This window comes from Anomaloglossus baeobatrachus, chromosome 1 (assembly GCF_048569485.1).
Source record: "Anomaloglossus baeobatrachus isolate aAnoBae1 chromosome 1, aAnoBae1.hap1, whole genome shotgun sequence".
Lineage (NCBI taxonomy): Eukaryota > Metazoa > Chordata > Amphibia > Anura > Aromobatidae > Anomaloglossus > Anomaloglossus baeobatrachus.
This window is the reverse complement of record NC_134353.1, coordinates 774798247-774820796: the sequence shown is the minus strand read 5'-3', so window position 1 is coordinate 774820796 and position 22550 is coordinate 774798247. Positions and strand designations below refer to the sequence as shown.

At 42.2% G+C, this 22550-nt stretch overlaps 1 protein-coding gene across 2 annotated transcripts in view; it reads left to right on the top strand.

Moving 5' to 3' along the window:
* CTXN3 (cortexin 3) overlaps positions 1-22550 on the top strand; it is a 126744-nt gene that overhangs the window by 493 nt on the left and 103701 nt on the right. Inside the window, exon 2 of one of the 2 annotated variants that reach the window (XM_075341867.1) lies at positions 1145-1406. The exons of the other annotated variant lie outside the window; for it this stretch is intronic. The gene's annotated coding sequence lies outside the window, so the exon portion shown is untranslated. The remainder of the gene's footprint in view (positions 1-1144; positions 1407-22550) is intronic. 2 annotated transcript variants of the gene reach the window in all.

Genomic DNA, 22550 nt, shown 5'->3' with positions numbered 1-22550 from the left:
GTCTGCTAATGAATACTTTTTTAGAAAAAATATATACTACTTAGTACGCACTATGCACAAATATTTAGTATTTGACCATATCATCAGCTTTATGTATATTTCTCAACTCCACGTTCTACAAACTTGAATACTTATTGGATGAAGCATATAAGGTGATGTGTATTTGTGTAATGAGGGATGATGTGGTTTAAGGAGTATAACACCCTACATCAAAATGTTCAGAATTATTAGGCAGCATATTTTCCTCAGGCAAAATGGGCCAAAAAGTAAATTTAAAGGGGTATTCCCTTCTCAAAGATCGTATTCTAATATGTAGTTGATGTAATAATGATAATAATATTAGCAAATAACCCCAATTAGAAATGTACTATAGTTCTTCTGATTCACTTTGTCACTTACCTCATGTTTAGGGCATTGCAGGACCTTAGGTATCCATGGTTACTAGCAACTAACTAACTGTGACTATATGCGGGTCGTAACCATGGATACCAAAGATCCTGCAATGCCCTGCATATGAGATAAGAGATATGGCTTTATCAGGATAACTGTGCTAAATTTCTAATTGGAGGTCTTCACTAATATTATTATTATTATTATTATTATTATTATGCCTACTACATATTGGGATCTTGGAGACGTGAATTACCCTTTAATGCTGAGAAGTCAAAAATTGTTACAAGTCTTACAGAGGGATGCGGCATTCTTGAATTTGCTAAGATATTGGGGTATAATCACATAACCATCAAAAGTGTTGTTGCAAATAGTCAATAGGGTTGTAAAAACAAAATGAGAAAAAAAGACTCACATTGATGTCAAAAGATTTGAGAGCAATCAAACATGAAGCAACCAGGAACCCATTATCCTCCAGTTCTGTTATTCCAGAACTGCAACCTACCTGGAGTAACTCCATGGCTGGATCAGTAACGGTCACTAACCTCCACTTTGACTCATACACCAGCATAGTGGAAGCGGGGTACTGCTATAGGCTGGTTTTATTAAAAATGAACTACTTGGATCTTTTTGGGTTCAGGATGAACTCAAAATCCACTCCTAAACCTTCTGCCAATTTTTAGAAAACACTTTGTTTGAGCAGTGGTGTAGGTAAAAGATTATATCTTTCAATAAAACTATTATTTTTATGCAGGGCAATGCTCCATCACATATATCAAAGGACTACACTGCTTGGCTGCTTGTAAAGGACTTAAAGATGAATGAATAATGACATGGCTCCCTTCATCATATGACCTAAACCCAACTGAGAACTTGTGAGCCCTTCTTAAAGGGATCCTCTGAGAAATGTGATAAAATAAATAAAATGAACATCGTTGACGAAACACGCGTCAGGGCTGAGGGACGCTGGAACTGATTTACATCCATGTTTACATCTCACACTGGCACTTTCTAAGGTACAGTCTTGATGCTGCCCTGTTACCTCTGATATCCAGTCACTGAACTGTTATACTGAATTTTGTTTACATCCTTGTTTACATTGCACATTGACATTTTCCAAGGTACAATTCTGACGTTGCCTTATTATTTTTGCCGTTTAGTGACTGAACTGTTGTACTCTATTATATATTGCATTTATGCCACTATGCTTCACTATTAGTATTATAGGCGCCAGGCACAAAAGCACTTTATTTAATACTTTAGCTGGAACACTGTATGTATTAATTGGGCGTTTGTACTTTATTACAATATCTGGGTGCTACTTTGCCATTTGGCTACAATTTTCGCTATATTGATGTCAGTGATGTATATATATATATATATATATATATATACACACACATATATATTTTTTTTCTGATATTATCTTTGCATTTTACTTTTCTCCTGCTGCTTGTCCCTCGACACTGGAGGCAACATTTTACTTGTTTTTATAGTGTATGTCTCACGAACCAGGCCGGGGGGGGTCACTTAAGATCCCTCTGCTTGGTCGTGGACCTGTCAATTCGTGATGACACCGCACCACGCGGCCCTACCCTGATGTCCATAATACATCGCAGCCATGTGATACGACCATGTCACTGCCACCAACACACGATGTTCCAAGCTCATGGACATGGGGTTCGGGGATCGAGATAAAAGAAGTTATGTGCTAGTGCTATGTGTGTGCCTACCATATGATTGTTGACTATCTGCACCATCTATGGAGCCCTGGCAGGTTTACATCATAACTGTATCCACTGGTTTCCACAGCATAGCACTATTACATAACTTGGAACATTGTACCCAGTTTGAATATCTGACCATACATCTACCACTCCTGATGAACCCAAAGCAGGGGGAAATGCGTCAAGTGAGATGAGAACAACAATATATATATATATATATATATATATATATATATATATATATATGAATGTCTGTATTTTGATCCTTTACTAATATGGAATGTGTATGTAAGAAGGTATTAGGTGTGGGATTGTTATGGGGGACTGGCGGATTAGGATAAAGGTGGTGAATATCCCAATCGCCGTTCAGGGTCCACCATGCTCCAAGATGGTAAAGGAGCTGCTGGCAACCCATAGGTCAGGCAGATAATAAAGAGCTGGGTGGCTCTGAAATAATATAAACCTGACCCGAGTTAAATGTCACTCAGATCAGGATAACTGTGAACCCTGTTCACACCACAGGGTCCACACACCCAAACCAGGAACTCCCCTGTTAACACCACAGGGATCTTGGGATACACTGTCTGTGTGCATAGGGGGCACACCAGGACAGTCAGCGCAGCAGCCGCAGCCCAGTTAACTCCACTGGGCTGCTCAAGCAGGACTGGATGGTAGGAAGGAAGTGCTGCGCCTGACCATAGCATGCCGAGCCACGAATCTTGGCGTGACATCCACCGGGCACCTAACCCTACCTACCACTTCCAGAACTAGTGGGTGCAATGTGGCTCTTTCATGGGCAAGTGCATATGTGTAATGTATGTGAAGACTGTGCAGCGTGGTGCAATCTCCATGCCCTTTTATCACCTAGGGTCTGCCCCAAACCCAGGGTGAGCCACAATCGCGCCTTCAGGGGCCAATAGCGGAGTGCCACATCATCAGTGAAGTCACAAGCCATTGTATTTTAGAGTGCAGAACAAGCTCATACCCCTATACAATTAATCTAAAAAATCTAAGATGCAAAAATAAATCTAATTTATTCAAGACCAGGGAAGCTCCATGTATTTATTTTTTATAAATATGATAGCTCAATATTTTTTTTTAATAGAGAATATCAAAATATTAAAAGTGAGATCTATCATGCAGCAAAATCCCAGAAATGAGAACTGCTAGCTTCATGGAAAGCCAGCTGTGTTCTATAAGCGAGGTAAGAAAACAAAATTAAATTCGAATGCCTGACATACTTCTAGCACAAGCTTGCCGCATTAAAAGTTTCATTTCTCAAATCCACTATTATAATTGAATAAGTGTTCAATTATTTACAGCATTGAAATCTAGTATCCACATTTAAACTGTGATGGTTCACTCAGAAAGTAGCGCAGTTGCCCACAAAGTGCATTGGCAGAGTGAAAGCCAAATGGAGATGTGCTCTGCATGATACAGTAGCTACAAAACAAAGGTGTAGAAAACCTTTAAGAGATTTAAGTTGTACAACTGAGGTCCATTAGATGCACTTATAATGCACTGTATGTGCAGAATACAAGATGACATCCTTTAAGTAATGGAAATCTGTAATACGTATGGAAAGATCTTGTATAGGTTGGCTCCACCACTAAAAAGCAGTAATACCGTTATAAATTATGCTACTCCATGACGAACAGTGAATAATGCATCAATTTTTACTAAGGCAGAATACCTACCTTTATATAACATTTGGAAATCTGTATTTAGGCATCATTGTTGTCCTTTGGGCAATCCTAGGTAATGGTTCCTTTTTGAGACAGGCATACCTAAAGAGTGCCCTCTCTAAAGGTGGTGTCACATATAGCGACCACCTTATCAGGATCGCTGCTGCGTCACTACATGGTCGCTGGTGAGCTGTCAAACAGGCAGATCTCACCAGCGACCAGTGACCAGCCCCCAGCCAGCAACGACGCGTGGAAGCGTAACTAAGGTAAATATCGGGTAACCAAGGAAAGCACTTCTCTTGGTTACCCGATATTTACCTTAGTTACTAGCGTCTGCCGCTCTCACGCTGCCAGTGCCGGCTCCCTGCTCCCTGCATACGTAGCTGGAGTACACATCGGGTAATTAACCCGATGTGTACTCTGGCTAGGAGTGCAGGGAACAGGGAGCCGGAACTGGCAGCGTGAGAGCGGCGGACGCTAGTAACTAAGATAAATATCGGGTAACCAAGAGAAGTGCTTTCCTTGGTTACCCGATATTTACCTTAGTTACGCTTCCACGCGTCGCTCCTAGCTGGGGGCTGGTCACTGGTCACTGGTGAGATCTGCCTGCTTGACAGCTCACCAGCGACCATGTAACGACGCAGCAGCGATCCTGATCCGATGTGTACTCCAGCTACGTATGCAGGGATTAGGGAGCCGGCACTGGCAGCGTGAGAGCGGCGGATGCTAGTAACTAAGGTAAATACCGGGTAAGCAAGGAAAGGGCTTCTTGGTTACCCAATGTTTACGTGGTTACAGCTTACCACAGGCTGCCAGACGCCTGATACCTGCTCCCTGCTCGCTTCATTTGTCGCTCTCTCACTGTCACACACAGCGATGTGTGCTTCACAGCGGGAGAACAACATCCAAAAAATGAAGCAGGACATTCAGCAACGACCGGCGACCTCACAGCAGGGGCCAGGTCATTGCTGGATGTCACACACAGGGACGTCGCTGCTACGTCACAGAAAATGGTGACTTAGCAGCGACGTCATTGTCGTCATCGCTATGTGTGACACCACCTTAACTTTCAAGTCAATACTCCATCTATAAGCTGCTAACAAGATCAAAGTTTGATTTTACAATATTCTTACCATGCTGGAGTGAGCACTGCTGTGATGTAAGCATCATGTATGGTTGTATACTAGTACATAAGGGCGCAATTCATCAAGACAGGTATTTTCCAAGCCTGTCTTGATGAGACTTGTGCTGGAGAAAGACGCGCCAAATTCATTAAGAGTCTTTCCCAATCATTTTTTATTCCTTTTACCTGTGTAAATGGGCATGCAATGAAGTGTAGGCGTGTTAAATGGATTAATCCACAAACAAAGTACATTGAGCTTATCATAAATCAAGTCAGTGAGTCGGTGAAGCTCATATGTCAGTGACTTGATTTATGATGAGCTCAAAGGGCTGGAGACGTAGCAGAAATGCTGATTCAGCGAAATGGAAGCCATTTGGCGAACTGTGGATGACCATTTAAAAGTAAAAAAAAAATCTAAATCTGTACTCATCTGTAGAAATGAGCGAAACTTTGGAGGTTTGGTTCGCAGGGCACATTCGAACCTTAGATAAGGTTCAGTTTATGACCTTGGCTTGAACCAAAACTCAATGGAAGTCAGTAATCGGGCAGTTTGTGTTTCCACCCACATGCAGCCAGTCATAAGCAGAACACTTTCAGTGGAGGGTCGATGGAGTTTTTCTATTTTTTTTGTGTGTGCACACTACATCTACATGACACTCCATGCTCCATTATTCTTCCCCTGTGCCTACACGATAACATCACTCCTTTGCGACTGCTGTGCTGAGGCATGCAGAGTGCAGGACAGGAGGATGCTGACCGGAGCAGTGGGGGAACAGAGAAGAGAGGTGAGGACAGAGCAGCGGTGGAATGAGGAGAGAGGTGATGACAGAGCAACAGTGGAACAAGGAGAGAGGTGAATACTTGTCTTTTTTTAAAAAAAAAAAAATCAGTGAGTACATGGTGGCCAGAGGCCTGGGGGGCTGCATTAAACATGATAGCTTGGGGGCCTGCATTATACATGAAGGCCTGGGGGACTGCATTCTACATGGAGGTCTAGGGGGCTGCATTATACATGAAGGCCTGGGGGGGCTGCATTATACATGAAGGCCTGGGGGGGCTGCATTATACATGAAGGCCTGGGGGGGCTGCATTATACATGAAGGCCTGGGGTGCTTCATTATACATGAAGGCCTGTGGGGCTGCATTATACATGGAGGTCTAGGGGGCTGCATTATACATGGAGGCCTAGGGGGCTGCATTATACATGGAGGCTTTGGGGTGCACTATTAATGGAGGCCTGGGGGTGCTGCATTATACATGGAGGCCAGGGGGGCTGCATTATACATGGAGGCCTGGGGGTGCTGCATTATACATGGAGGCCTGGGGTGCTGTATTATACATGGAGGACTGGGAGACTGCATTATACATGGAGGCCTGCATTATACACGGAGGCCTGGGGGGGCTGCATTATACATATACATGGAGATCTAGGGGGTTGCATTATACATGGAGGCCTGGGGGCTGCATTATACATGGAGGCCTAGGGGCCTGCATTATATATGGAGGCCTGGGGGGCTGCGTTATACATCAAGGCTTAGTGGGCTGCATTATATATGGAGGCCTAGGGGGCTGCATTATACATAGAGGCATAGGGTGCTGCATTATACATGGAGATCTAGGGGGTTGCAATATACATGGAGGCCTGGGGGCTGCATTATACATGGAGGCCTAGGAGGCTGCATTATATATGGAGGCCTGGGGGGCTGCATTATACTTCAAGGCTTAGGGGGCTGCATTATGTATGGAGGCCTAGGGGGCTGCATTATACATGGAGGCCTGAGGGTGCTGCATTATACATGGAGTCCTGGAGGTGTTGCATTATACATGGAGGCCTAGGGGGCTACATTATATATGAAGGCCTAGGGGGCTGCATTATACATGGAGGTCTATGGGGCTGCATAATACAACATGAAGTACACCTTCTACATGGACTATAGGGGTGCATCATACATGGAGGTCTATGAGGCTGCATTATATATGGAGGTCTATGGGGCTGCATTATACATGGAGGTCTATGGGATGCATTATACAACATGAAGGACACCGTATACATGGACTATAGGGGTGCATTATACATGAAGGAGTATGGGGCTGCATAATACAAAATGAAGGACACCTTATACATGGAATATAGGGGTGCATTATACATGGAGGAGTATGGGGCTGCATAATACATTATGAAGGTTTATGGGGCTGAATTATAATACATATAGGACTATGGGGGCTACATTATAATATATGGAGGACTATGGAGGCTACCTTATACATGGACTATGGGGGTGCATTATAAAACATGGAGGACTATGTGGTACAGTATAATATATGGAGTACTATGGGGTGCATTAACATATATGGAGAACTATGGGGTGAATTATAATATATGGAGAACTATGGGGTGAATTATAATACATGGAGAACTATAGGAAATTCATTATACTAATTGGAGGGCTATGAGGGTTACTTTATACATGGAGGACTGTAGGAAATGCATTATAATAAAGGGAGGACTATGGGGGTGCATTATAATATATGGAGGACTATGTGGTGCAGTATAATATCTGGAGTACTATGGGGTGCATTATAATATGTGGAGAACTATGGGGAGAATTATAATACATGGAAAACTATTGGAAATACATTATAATAAATGGAGAACTATGGGGGTGCATTCTAATATATGAATGGTTATGTGGGACCCTTTATAGTATATGGAAGGCTATGTGAGGGCCATTATAGTATTTGGAGAACTATATATAAGAGGGGACCAAGATACAAGCATGTGATGGGAACATTTTTTGCTGAGGGAAAAAACTCTTTCCTCAGCACCCAGCTTTCCCATGCTCTGTTATATACATCTTCTCTCAGCACCCAGCTTTCCCATGCTCTGATATGGGAAAGCTGAGTGCTGAAGGAAAAATGTATAGCAGAGCATGGGGAAGCTGGGTGCCAATTACAAGATGGATATCAGAACATAGGAAAGCTGGGTGCTGAAAGAGGGATTTCAGATCATGGGAAACCTGGGTGCTGAGGGTAAGAGACAAGTGTCAGCATCATTATCCCATACCCGAGTATCAGTGTCATTATCCCGTACCCCAAGTGTCGGTATACGTGGAGTGGGGGCTTATCAAACTCTAGTTTCGCCACTGCATGCAAGTTATGAAAAAGTTAATTGAGTGTTATGAAAAACTTTTGTTTCATAGTCTAATTGTTCTCCAACTTTGAGGCATGCTCCATAACAGACTTTATTATGGAAGTAATATATTGGATGATTGTAGGTACCATATCTCTTCAAATAGAGAATGGAAGGTAGTTGGATATGTGGTTAATCCATCATTCATCCCCAAGGACATGTATGGGTAATGCTCTTATATGTCAGTCATAAAGATTTCACACTTGGCCTTTGCCATTGGTATTGTAATGACCTGATTACCAGGTTACATGATAAATTCCCTAGCATCCAGCCTTCACCATTTATCAAATATACTTTGTCATTTGCGTCCAGACATCAAATTAAAATGTATGTGCATCACATGCCGGCAATTCATCTTTTTTCTTTTGTGCTGCCACTTCCAGTCCTGTTGTCTGCCGTATTCTAACCTTTAGAGATTAAAATCAATGTACAAGTAGTCACATGTCATACAATGATATTGATAAAAGCTGAATGTTTTGTAGTGAGATGTGTAAGGGTTCGCCAGCATTGCCTAGTTTTCAAAATTCACAGGAAAGCATTGCAATCACATTCTATATGTCTTAAGCCTCCTTCAGAAATCAATTATTTTTCTTGTACACAAAAGATGATTTGATTTACATCAGTTTTTTAATCCAATTTTCACCAGTATTTGTGTCAGTGTTTGTTCATAAGGCCAGAGTCACACTTGCGAGTGCGTCACATTGCATCACCCGGAACAGCCGCACACTCTCCTGACAGGATCGGATAAGCTGCATGTATTTCTACGCAGCTGACCCGCTACTGTCAGGAGAGTGTGCGGCTGTGTCGGGTGATGCGATACGAGACTCACACGAGTCACTCGCAAATGTGAATCCGGTCTTACGGGTGCTTTACACGCTGCGACATCGCTGCCGATATATCGTCGGGGTCACGTCGTTAGTGACACACATCCGGCGCCAGTAGCGTCATCGCAGCGTGTAAAACAAATGAGCGACAATCAACGAGCGCAAAAACGTGCAAAATCATTGCTCGTTGACACGTCGTTCATTTCCATAATAGCGGTGCTGCTGCAGGTACGATGTTGTTTGTAGTTTCTGCGGCAGCACACATCGCTATGTGTGACGCCGCTGGAACAACAAACATCTCCTTACCTCCGTCCACCAGAAAAGGAGGAAGGAAGAAGGTGGGCGGGATTTTCCGGCCGCTCATCTCCTCCCCTTCTTTTCTATTGGGCGGCGGTTCAGTGACGCTGCTGTGACGTCGCTGTGACGCTGAACGAACCGCCCCCTTAGAAAGGAGGCGGTTCGCCAGTCACAGCGATGTCGCTGCACAGGTATGTGCATGTAACGCTGCCGTAGCGATAAAGTTTGCTACGGCAGCGATCACCACATATCGTGCCACCATGGGGGCATGTTGATGTCGCAGCGTGTAAAGCACCCCTTAGTGTTTGTCTGGCTTGAAAAAAAAAATGAATTTCAAATATTTTCCTACCTATCATAATATTAAAAATGAACAGAAGACGGATGCCACACAGTGATTCTTCACAGACTTATGAACTTATATGTGTAATTTTGATACATAACTCAGTTAAAAAATTCACATGTCTGTGATTTATTTGTAGACACATGGGCCCCAATTCACCAAACTGATAAACTGTCATAAAATCTGTAAAAAGTCGCTAAGTTTTTGTACAATGTGGAACTGCACAAAAATGTTGTGACTTTTATTTTCTTATGCCATCTTTTCCCATCTACAACAAAGTGGGCAGAGTTGGGGCAGGACCGGGCGTGGCGACTTCCGCTCATCAAATTTATGACGAACAGTGGCGTGACTTACACCACAAAGCATAATTTAGACTCCGAGTGGAGAATGATTTGGGAAAAGGTGCACATGGACGCACATGGAGATTCACACATCGCCTGATTTGTTATGAGCATGCAGCTTTATTTAGTCAGGCATTTTGCACGCCACATCACCCCCTCATCAAGACCAAAGTGAAACTTGTGAATTGTGGCCTTGATCCACAAAAAACTAGAACATGTGAGCAGCTCCATAGATTGTAATGAGTATGTTTTCCATCTGTTAAAATCATGGATAGAATACAGGCGTGATTCACAGGCCTCACAGTGATTCACAGGCCTCACAGTGATTCACAGGCCTCACAGTGTAAAGTATTTTCTCATTAGTATGCAAATTAAAAGCTTTTTTGGGGATAACATCTTCCAGACGCATCCTGTATAGGGATAAGGGAACCTGATTCCTGACCCGAACACAGACATTTGCCTGTACATCCAGTTCCTGTTCGGGTTTGTCATCCGAATAAAGCTTGTTGAAAGGCTGCAGAGCAGCCAATGAGCAAGCTTTTCTGGTGTGGGCTCTTCCGGCCCCATCACAGACATTTCAAGTACACTGTGTGCAGAATTATTAGGCATGTTGTATTTTAGAGGATTTCTTTTATTATTGATCAAAAACTATGTTATCAATGAACACAACAGACTCAAAAATATAAAAGCTTAATATTTTTGAAAGTTGGAGTGTTTTTTCTTTAGATTTGGCTATCTTAGGAGGATATCTGTTTGTGCAGGTAACTATTACTGCGCAGAATTATTAGGCAACTTAATAAAAACCAAATATATTCCCATCTCACTTGCTCATTTTCACCAGGTAAACCAATATAACTGCACAAAATTTAGAAATAAACATTTCTGACATGCGAAAACAAAATCCCAAAAAATTATTGACCAATATAGCCACCTTTCTTTATGATGACACTCAACAGCCTACCATCCATAGATTCTGTCAGTGCTTGATCTGTTTACGATCAACATTGCGTGCAGCAGCCACCACAGCCACCCAGACACTGTTCCGAGAGGTGTACTGTTTTCCCTTCCTGTAGATCTTACATTTTATGAGGGATCACAGGTTCTCTATGGGGTTCAGATCAGATGATCAAGGGGGCCATATCATTATTTTTTAATCTTTTAGACCTTTACTGGCCAGCCACGCTGTGGAGTAGTTGGATGCATGTGATGGAGCATTATCCTGCATGAAAATCATGTTTTTCTTGAACGATACCGACTTCTTCCTGTACCACTGCTTGAAATTGAAATTGTCTTCAAGAAACTGGCAGTAGGTCTGGGAGTTGAGCTTCACTCCATCCTCAACCCGAATAGGTCCCATAAGTTCATCTTTGATGATACCAGCCCATACCAGAGCCCACATCCACCTTGCTGGCGTCTGAGTTGGAGTGGAGCTCTCTGCCCTTTACTGATCCAGCCTCTGGCCCATCCATCTAGCCCATAAAGAGTCACTCTCATTTCATCAGTCCATAAAACCCTTGAAAAATCAGTCTTAAGCTTTTCTTGGCCCAGTCTTGACGTTTTATCTTATTTTTCTTGTTCAAAAGGGGTCGTTTTTCAGCCTTTTTTACTTTGGCCATGTCCCTAAGTATGGCACCATATTATGCTTTTTGATACTTCAGTAACATTGCAGCTCTGAAATATGGCCAAACTGGTGGCAATTGGCATCTTGGCAGCTTCACGCTTGATTTTCCTCAATTCATGGGCAGTTATTTTGCCCCTTTTTTGCCCAACACACTTCTGCTAACCCTGTTGGCTATTTGTCATGAAACGCTTGATTGTTCGGTGATCACACTTCAAAAGTTCGGCAATTTCAAGACTGCTGCATCCCTCTTCAAGACATCTCACAATTTTGGACTTTTCAGAGCCTGTCAAATCTCTCTTCTGACCCATTTTGCCAAAGGAAAGGAAGTTGCCTAATAATTTAGCACATCTTATATAGGGTGTTGGTGTTATTACACCACACCCCTCCTCATTACAGAGATGCATATCACCTGATTTACTTAATTGGTAGTTGGCTCTCAAGCCTATAAAGCTTGGAGGAGGACAACATGTATAAAAATTATCATGTGATCAAAATACTCATTTACCTAATAATTCCGCACACAGTGTATTGGCATGTTTATTGGCATGGCTGTGATTTGCTGGCGCAACACAGTAAAATAATAAAAATAATAAGAATTACCAGCGCTGGTATAACAGACAGCTTTGGGCTCCAACGTTCAGCTGTCAACTTTACCTTGGCTGGTAATCAAAAATAGAGGGGAATCCACTCCTTTTTTTAATTATTTAAAACTGTGGCCCACACAGTGCTCACTGGTACCTTCAGTAGTTTCTAAATTCTGTAACCAATGCCATCAATATGTTTTGTAACAATAAGGTTGCAAAGGTTTAGAGACAGCTCACTGGTTTCACCCATCATGAGAAGTGCTTGTGTGGCACCCTAGTAATGAGACACCTTTATATAGGTCATCAGTTAAACCAGGTGATATTTTTTTCGCTAAGTGGCAGGGTTGGATTTTAATTACTGATAGATTTCATCTGATGTGATGACTTTTCATGGTTTTGCACCTCTTTTTCTACATGTGTTCAATACATTTTTCCCTGTGTCATTTCTCATTATCAAACATAACAATTTATGGACATATATGGTTTAATCTCTTTGCCTCTGTGGACTGGATGAGTTTTTTATTTACCAACATCTGGTGAGATTTTCATGTCAGTAGCACTTTTACAAATATTTTTACTTAGAAAATTGTTGTGGAAAAAAAATTCTACAATTTTACAAAATCCTCATTCGCCAAAGTGTGAATTTTTTGTAATTAGTTTCCATGTGGATTCAGGTAAGATGGTGGACATTGGCTGCAATTTTGTATGACTCATAACAGTACACGAAAATGTTACAAATATAAAAAAGAACCTTTATACTCACCACCACCCACCAGTCCTCGTCACATCTTTAGAACATCATTGACAGTACTGGCCTTGATCGCTATGCTTAGGCTTCTGGGTTTTCTAGCCCCAGGATGTTTTTGTGCCTGCACCAGCAATGGTCGCAGCTCATGATGCTGGCAATACCAATCTGAAGATGAGACAGGTGGCAGTGAAGAGAGGAGGGGCCTGAGAGGTCAACAGTGAGGTGATTATAAAGATTTTTATAATTTTTTTTTAAATATCACAGTTATGCTCGGCAGGGACTTCTGAGCAAGGATTGAGCGAACCCAAACTGCAAAGTTTGGGGTTCATGCTGAGGTTCCTGGGTCCTAGACGCGAACACAGACTTTTCAGGTATCTCCGGTTCTTATTCGAGTTTGTCATCTAAATAAAGCTTGTTGAAAGGTTGCAGAGCAGCCAATCAGCAAGCTTTTCCAGTGTGGGCTCTTTTGACCCCACCACAGACATTTCAAGTAGTGGCATGGCTGTGATTGGTTAGGGAAATCACTGTAAAAAAAATGACGTGAGCTGCCGCACTCTTTTGATAGCCAACGCGGGTAAAACAATAGCTACAGGCTGCAGCCCCCACCTGTGAGCCATACCGTGGCTAGATATCAAAATAGAGGAAATACTACAGCGTTTAAAAAAAAAATCATTTAAATAAATAATTTCAAAAAAGTCATATGGTCCACCCCATTTTTGATAACCAGTTATGGTAAAGCAGACAGGTGGGGGCTGGTATTATCAGATTATGAGGATTGGATGAGCCATGATGTACCCATCCTGGCGCTTTACCTGGCTCATCCCAGTTGCCCTGGTACGTTGTCAATCGGGGTAGTATAAGGGGTGGATAACAGCTGTGATTTGTAAAAAATGATAGCTGCTATCAAACCTAAACTACAAATAGAGGAATTAACGTTTCCCCAAAAATTCAGAAAAACTCACAGCAACAAAGGGCAACAGTGTTTATCTGCCCAGGCCACAGAATCAAATGTTCTCCCAGGATGTAGCCAAACCCCTTAGTAAACTGCCAATCCATGGAATGGGTGATTGCATAGTATAAAAATTGCACACAAATGGCTTGTATGGGGCGCCATTACATTAAGGCCTACATTAATGGGTCTGGCTGCATCCTGTACAAAGATATAAGTGCAAAAAAGAATATATATATATATATATATATAGTATTAGTTTATATTTTGGCCAAAATACAGATGCTCGCAACCCAACGTCAAGGGTCCTCATGCTTGCGAATCCCTACACTAAATTTAAAAACTAAATCACAAAAAGAGGAATTAAATTTCCCAAAAAAATTCAGAAAAGCTCACAGCAACAAAGGGCAACAGTAATTACCTGCCCAGGCCACAGAAATAAATACTGTAACAAGATGCATCAAAACACCTTAATAAAGATGAAGGCAACAGGTGCAAAAGATTGATGGAGCAACCACTCACACACTGCCACTCCATGGAGAGGGTGATTGCTTAGTATTGAAATTGCACACAAATGGCTTGTATAGGGCACTGTTCACACATGTAGGTGCACAGTGTCTGGTTTACAGCCTACTGATACTGATGATGCCCATACTACTAGACTAGGCGGGCTACCCAGCACTATATAAGTTTGCCACACAGGAGCGGAAACCCTAGTTTGCAAGGCCTACATTAATGGGCCTGGTTGCATTCTGTATAAAGATTGGCAGTGTGTGAGTGTTTTGCACCTGTTGCATCCATCTTTATTAAGTGTCCTGTTAGTGCACTTGATTCTGCTGCCTATATATATATATATATATATATATATATATATATATATATATACTGTATATATATATATACTGTATATATATATATATATATAATACATATTATTTTGCACTTATTACATCTTTGTGCAGGATGCAGCCAGGCCCATTAATGTAGGCCTTGTAAACTAGGGTCTCTGTTCCTGTGTGGTGCACTTATATAGTGCTGGGCAACCCACCTAGTCTAATAGTATGGGCGTCATCAATAGGCTGTAAGCCAGACACGGTGCACCTACATGTTTGAACGGCGCTCTATACAAGCCATGTGTGTGCAATTTTAATACTAAGCAATCACCCCCTCCATGGAGTGGCAGTGCGTGAGTGGTTGCTCCATCAGTGTTTTGCAACTGTTGCCTCTATCTTTATTAAGGGGTTGGGCTGCATCCTGTTAGTGCATTTGATTCTGCCATCAAATGAGACGCCCCTATTACTAATCTTGTAACTGACAAGAAATAAAACACAAACACCAAAAAAATCCTTTATTTGAAATAAAATTCACACACCATCTTTCATCCCTTAATTAACCCCCAAAGCATCCTTGCAGATCCTACGTAATTCATAAGAATTCCCAAGATGATCATCAGCTCTGCTACATCCAGAGGCTGCGGAGAAGGAAAACATGTCCACTCTCTGCAGGCTTCGTGCATTACTGACATCCATGGGTACCCAGCTGTGAGCAGGTGATGTCATTCAGTTCACCGGAGGTCACACCTGGGTTCCCACGGGGTGACCTCAGGTTACCTGACCACTGGACTGTCAGACTGCGAGATCTATCCTTGACCCCCAGTGCAACAGTCCAGCAGTCAGGTTGCTTGAGGTCACATTGGGGGCTCACCCAGCTGCCCTCAGTGAAAGTTGAATCCACTGCAGGATTGTCGCTCTGTGGGTTATGGTCATGTCCAACAGTCCTACAGTCCAGCAGTCAAGTCACCTAAGGTCACACTGGGGGCTCCCCACTGCCCTAAGTGAAAGTTGACGCCACTACCAGACTGTCAGCTTTTGGGTCACGGCCATGTCCCGCAGTCCGACAATCTGGCAACACTTTCACTGAGGGCAATGGGGTCCCCCAGTGTGACCTCGGGTGACCTGACTGCCAGACTGTCGGACTGCAGGTCACGGCCATGTCCAGCAGTCTGACAGTCTGGCAGTCAGGTGACCTGAGGTCATACCACGTGAACCCGGGTGTGACCTCCGGTGAACTAAGTGACATCACCTGCTTACAGCAAGGTCCCCTTCAGCTGTTAGTGATTTGCAGAGCCTGCAAATGAACATGTTTTCTTTTGGAGATGATTGTCTTTTGGAGATGCAACAACCGTAATCTGATTGGAGATATAATAGATATAGACTATGGTGATGTTTGGTTTATGGCAATGGATCTGGATACTTACCTGTCTTCATTAGTCAACAATATCTAAGAAACCTCCCGGAAACTAATAATCACCTTTGATAAATGACTGTTTCACTTTGAAACGCATAGCTGCTGGTGCTACTTCTCCACGGTCATTCATTGCTTTTATACCCCTTGGGGATTCAAAGAATTTTTCATTGGGAATTTTGTATCTTGGATTTTACACCTTGTAAGTGTTTGCAATAAAACCTTTAAAATCATCCATTTTTGAGGCAGGATTTTTTTCTTTTTTAATCTGCTATCCACATTGAACAGGGTGCATACGTGCTCCAGAACAGAAAGCCCAGTCACAGGGGAGCTGGCCTATTTTTTTTTTCTTATGACATGTTTTCTCTCTGTGCAGCCTCTGGATGTAGCAGAGCTGAGGATCATCTTGGGACTTCATATGGATTATGTTGGATCGGCAAGGGTGTTTTGGGGGATTAATAAAAGGGTGAAAGAGGGTATGTGTATTTTATTTCACATAGAGGGTTTTTTTGGTGTTTGTGTGTTATTTTTTTTTCACTTACAGGATTAGTAATGGGGGTATCTCATACACAACTTCCATTACTAATCCAGGGCTTGATAGCAGCTGTCATTTTTTGACAAATCACAGCTGTCATTCACCCCTTATACTACCTCGATTGCCACCAGAGCAGTCGCGATGAGCTGGGTAAAGCATCAATTGGCACATCTAATGTGGGCTAGTAGTTTTAGGCTGGGGGGGGGCAATATCCATTGCTCCACCTATCCTGATAACATCATTCCCACCTGTCTGCTTTACCACCTCTAGTTATCAAAATTGTGGGGGACCCTACGTCTTTTTTTTAACTATTTATTTAAATAATAATAATAATAAAAAATGCCATAGTATCATCTGCTATCTTGGCATAGAAGTCACGTTACACTGGTTCTGGTTGGAAGCACATAGGAAACCAGTATGCAGGAGATCCCATTTTCAGCGTTATCTCTCCTGGCTGCAGGAAGCATCACTTCTTTGTTCAGTTTACTGGACGTATCAGCACTGAGGTTGCTCCTCTCAGCCGTTTCCATGACAGCTTCTTGTGAGGAAAATGAACACCTAACTTTCATATGCATACATTGACCAGTAGATGGCAGCAAAGTACCTTTAAAATTCTCAGTGTACGCACAGCATAACACAATGCATTACATACTGCCTAACTCACAGTGCACAGAGTAATTTTGGCACACTGGAACAGATCTACTGCCACAAAACAACTGCCTAACTCAGCAGCAGTAGAACGAGTACCGGGATACCACAATAGCACTTGAGTGTATGAAGTAACTTGTCTTCTAGGATCTTTACATATAGCTCAGCATTGAGAACACCATCGATTCTGTTCAAGTATCTAACACCTTTGGCTCAAAAACAGCCCCATATCATCAGGTTTCCTCCAGTGAACTTCACAGTTCTTTCAATTTATCGATTTATTAGCCCCTTTTTCCCTTGTTTCTTCCAGCCCCATTTGCACCCATCAGAGACCAGTCTATTGACTTTAGTGTCATTGCGCCAAATCACCCGTTTCCAATCTTCTATTGTCTAATTTTTGTACTTCTTTGCAAACTCAAGCCAATGCTTCTGATGATGATATAGAACTCAAAGCTTTTTCACCTTTTTTCAGGCCAACATTCAAGACTTGTGTGATGTGCTTGGATGGATGTCTGTGATTTCACTATTATGAAACATACAAGCTACCTCCACTGCTGTATTTATCGCTCCAAAACTCATAGACCTTGTGTGAGCCAACTTGTTGACTCCGATATTTTACCCTAATTTCCACCTTTTGGCTTTTAAATGGATGGATGGACTTCATTTTGTATTCTTCCAACCCTCATGACACTAATATGGTGCAGTTTGGCAATTTTCTTGGCCAAGAGATCGATATTGATGATGATTTTTCTGTTTTCTTGGTAAATCTTCATGGCTGCTCCTCGATTGGAACCGGTGACCTTTCGCATGGAAATCAACCTAATAAAACACTGAGCTGTTAGGGAATACAAGAACAGGTTGTAGTTTGTAGTAGTATACAGAAAGACTTTTTTTTCAAACAGCAGGAGCAAAAGAGTAACATGACAAGATAATTGTCATAATTGTCATTGTCATAATTAATCATATGCTAAACAGTTGCAAGTCAAGTCAAATTTATGTATGAGTTAGCCAATATGATGGTCTACAACATGAAGGTAGATTCACTCTCGAAGAAGTAGTGGATGACAAGATATGGAGTCTGAAATTCAAAAGTTAAAAACATTGTTAACCTTGTGCTCGTCACAGTACTGTAAACACAGTGTATATATATATATATATATATATATATATATATATATAAAAATATATATTAAAAAAAAAAAAATCAACAGTATTATATATTTTGCTATTTTTTTCACCAATTTTGAAAAATCCTGGATAACATCTTTTACTTTGTGAAGCCCGTAGTTACTTTACCAGAACACATGTATACATTGAAACACTAGGAATTTCTCAGTAATGTGACTCTGAATTCTATTTATGTCCAGCTTCTCTTTCTCTATCCACTTCTGCTTTTCACGCATAATTGACTTTTACAATAAATATTTTTCTTTTTTACCTAATGTAAGATAAACTCAATGTAAAATAAACACTTTATCATCTATCTTTTCCTATAAATATATAGTTAGAAGAATTTAGCTTTATACACAGGTGGTTAACCACTTCTTGTGAAATAGCTTGAAATAATTATTTGACTGAAGATGGTTGTTTTATTTTCAAGAATATTTGTTTCTAAAAGAAAACCCTATTTCATGCAGTATATATGAAACCAGAATGCTGTCTGTGTATAGCTCTTCTTTTGTCAAGAATTTAAAGAGATTAACATTGCATCTAAGACGTAAACAGGTCATGTGTAACGTGAAGGTTAAATTGGACAGTGGCATCTCTTGTAGTCTTGGAGATAAAAAGGGATATTGATTTCTCCCATTCTACCACTTTATAATCAAGTGGACAATCAATAAGTATCATAATCAACAAAGAATGCTTTTCATGTCTCCAAATATTTAACCTTTGCACTAGAAACTGTCTTGACATTTATAGCCATCCGGCACATTGTGTGAACAGAGAAAAGTTACCACTACTTGAACCTGACCTGTCAAGACTTAAGAGGGCTTTACACGGTAGCGATATCGCTAGCAATTTGTAGCGATAGCGAGCGTGTAAGTACCCGCCCCCGCTGCCGTAGCGAACATTATCGCTATGGCAGCGTCACACGCACTTACCTGGTCGTCGCTGTGACTGCCGAACAATCCCTCCTTCAAGGGGGAGGGACGTTCGGCATCACAGCGACGTCACCGCAACGTCACTAAGCGGCCGGCCAATCCAAGCGGAGGGGCGGAGATGAGCAGGACGTAACATCCCGCCCACCTCCTTCCTTCCGCATTGTGGCCGGCGGCAGGTAAGGAGACGGTCCTCGCTCCTGCGGTGTCACACACAGCGATGTGTGCTGCCGCATGAGCGATGAACCACCTGGATAAACAACCCTTACCGATTTTTGAGTTTGGGACGACCTCTCCATGGTGAACGATTTTCACCATTTTTGAGGTCGCTTAAGGTCGCTGGTCAGTGTCACACGCTGCGATATCGTTAATGACGCCGGATGTGCGTCACTAACAACTTGACCCCGACGACAAAACATTAACGATATCGTAGCGTGTAAAGCTCCCTTTAGAACAGGAGTCTCAGACTTCAGCAGTGCCCTTTAAAGGACGGTGAAGCTGCTGTCAGTTTATAGCGGAGCTGGAAAGTCAAATATAAACCGAAACAGGCGGTGGATTCTGCAGTGTGCACTTGGCTTTTACATGAAGCCAGTATAAAAGGATTTTAGGTACTACTGCCTTAGACCTTTAACTAAGAAAAGTTCAGGAGGTGGTGCAGGTACATGAATCTTTCCTTCCCTTTTGGAAAGACCATAAACCCAGCTAAATGGGGTGTCCAATCTAAAATGGCATGTTTGCAATCACTCTATGTGACTACAGACTTATGAATCCTCACAACGTACACACTGTGCTCCCTGAGGCTTCTCTGGTGTCAGAGTCGGGAACAGCAGTCACATAGTCCACAATTATGCAATATGCATTCTCCTGACCAGAATCTGACTATATGGGGCGTCCTAACTCAATGCAAGTGTATACGGTGACTACAGACTTGTCAACTGGACGACTCCTTTAAGAAAACAGCAGATCTGGCTACTGCTATGTTCATGGCTTATTATCCTAATATACAGCACTATCTCACTATACACTATACATAATTGCTACATTGAAAATTTATCCTACCCAGTTTTCATTTTTTTTTAAATCAGATAAAATTTTATTTTTTGCATATATAGGAGGAAAGAAAACACAAGCTAATAAATAACCAAATCAACTCCCGTTCCTCCCTTTCATTTTAATTTTCCTTGTATTATAATTCACCCCATAGTTCTCAATATATTATTATACTGCATCCCATAGTCCTCCATATGTTATACTGCATCCCAGAGTCCTCCATATATTATAATGCACCCTCATAGTCCATGTATAAGGTAACCCCATTAGTCCTCCATGTAATATAATACAGGCCCATAGTTCATATTACATTATGCAGCTCCATAGTCCATATTGCATTATGCACACTTATAGTCCATATTGCATTATGGAGCCCCATAGTCAATATTGCATTATGCAGCCCCATAGTCCTTATTGCATTATGCAGCCCCATAGTCCGTCTTGATTTATGCCTCACCAGAGTCCATATTACATTATGCAGCCTCATAGTCCATATTGCATTATGCAGCCCCATAGTCCATACTGTATTATGCAGGCCCATAGTACATATTGTATAATTCAGCCCCAAAGTCCATATTGTATAATGCAGCCCCATAGTCCATATTGCATTATGCAGCCCCATAGTCCATACTGTATTATGCAGGCCCATAGTCCATATAGTATAATGCAGCCCCATAGTCCATATTGTATAATGCAGCCCATAGTTCATATTTTATTATGCAGCCTCATAGTCCATATTGTATTATGCAGCCCCATAGTCCATACTGTATTATGCAGCGCCATAGTCCATACTGTATAATGCAGTCCCATAATCCATATTCTATAATGCACCCTCATTGTCCATATTGGATTATGCAGCCCCATAGTCCATATTGTATTATGTAACACTATTGTCTATATTGTATTATGCAGCCCCCATACAATTTAATGCACCCCCATAGTACACGTATAAGGTGTCTTTTATATTGCATTATGCAGCCCCCATATAGTTTAATGCAGCCCCATAGGCCTCTGACCACCATGTACTCACTGATTACAACAAAAATAAACAATTACTCACCTCTCCTCATTCCCCTGCTGCTCCATTCAGTGTCCTGAGCTCTGCAGTCTCAGCACAACAGTCACGCAGTGGTGTCGTGCCTGCGCTCTTCTACACTGAGCTGTTGAGTGCAGGAACAGGATGATGAAGGATTGAATGCTGTGTGCGATGATGGGTGAGGGGGGCCTGGAGCTGCCGCTGGCACCAATCCCCCTGACTCATGGGCCTAATAGCAGCTGCGTGGTCTGTCACTGAACAGCACAGCTCATCTCTCACAGAGAGGAGCCAGCTGCTTCTTTGCAGGGCAGGCGACAGGCCCCTAACCCTGCTGGGCCCGGTTGCAGTGGCAATCTCTGCCATTGCAGTCATTATGCCGCTGCCTGAGTTTAAATAGCAATAGTGGCTCTCCCTCCATCTATAGATAACATTAAAATGCATAAATTCCTCTTACCTATCTGTAAGGTATATGGTGCTGAGATTACTTAGAATAAGCCCACTAACAAAGATCTAGCCCATGTCAAAGTCATTGGTGCGAGGTTTGGGGTGTCAAGCCCAGAGATCTTCAAATTTCTTACACGCCTTCCTTTTCTGATACACATATTTTTCTAAGAAAACCCAAGATAAAAATAATATGGTCATATACCCTGCTGTAACTAAATAAAAGCATAATGCATATAAATAAACATAGGGTTCTTAGTAAATACTGTTTTGATCAAAAAAGCATAACGCTAACCCACCGCGACAAGGTGTACCCAATCGGGACAGTACCTGCACTCTCTAATATTAAAACCTTACCATGACTAGGAACAGCACTGCCCAGATGACTAAGCATAGCACTGCCCAGATGACTAGTCATAGTACTGCCCTGATTACTAGTCACAGCACTGCCTGGATGACTAGTCACAGCACTGTCGGATGACTAGCCACAGCACTGGCCAGATGACGAGTTACAGCACTGCCCGGATGACTAGTCATAGCACTGCCTGGATGACTAGTCATAGCACTGCCCGGATGACTAGTTACAGCACTGCCTGGATGACTAGTGACAGCACTGCCAGATGACGAGTTACAGCACTGCCCGGATGACTAGTCATAGCACTGCCCGGATTACTAGTC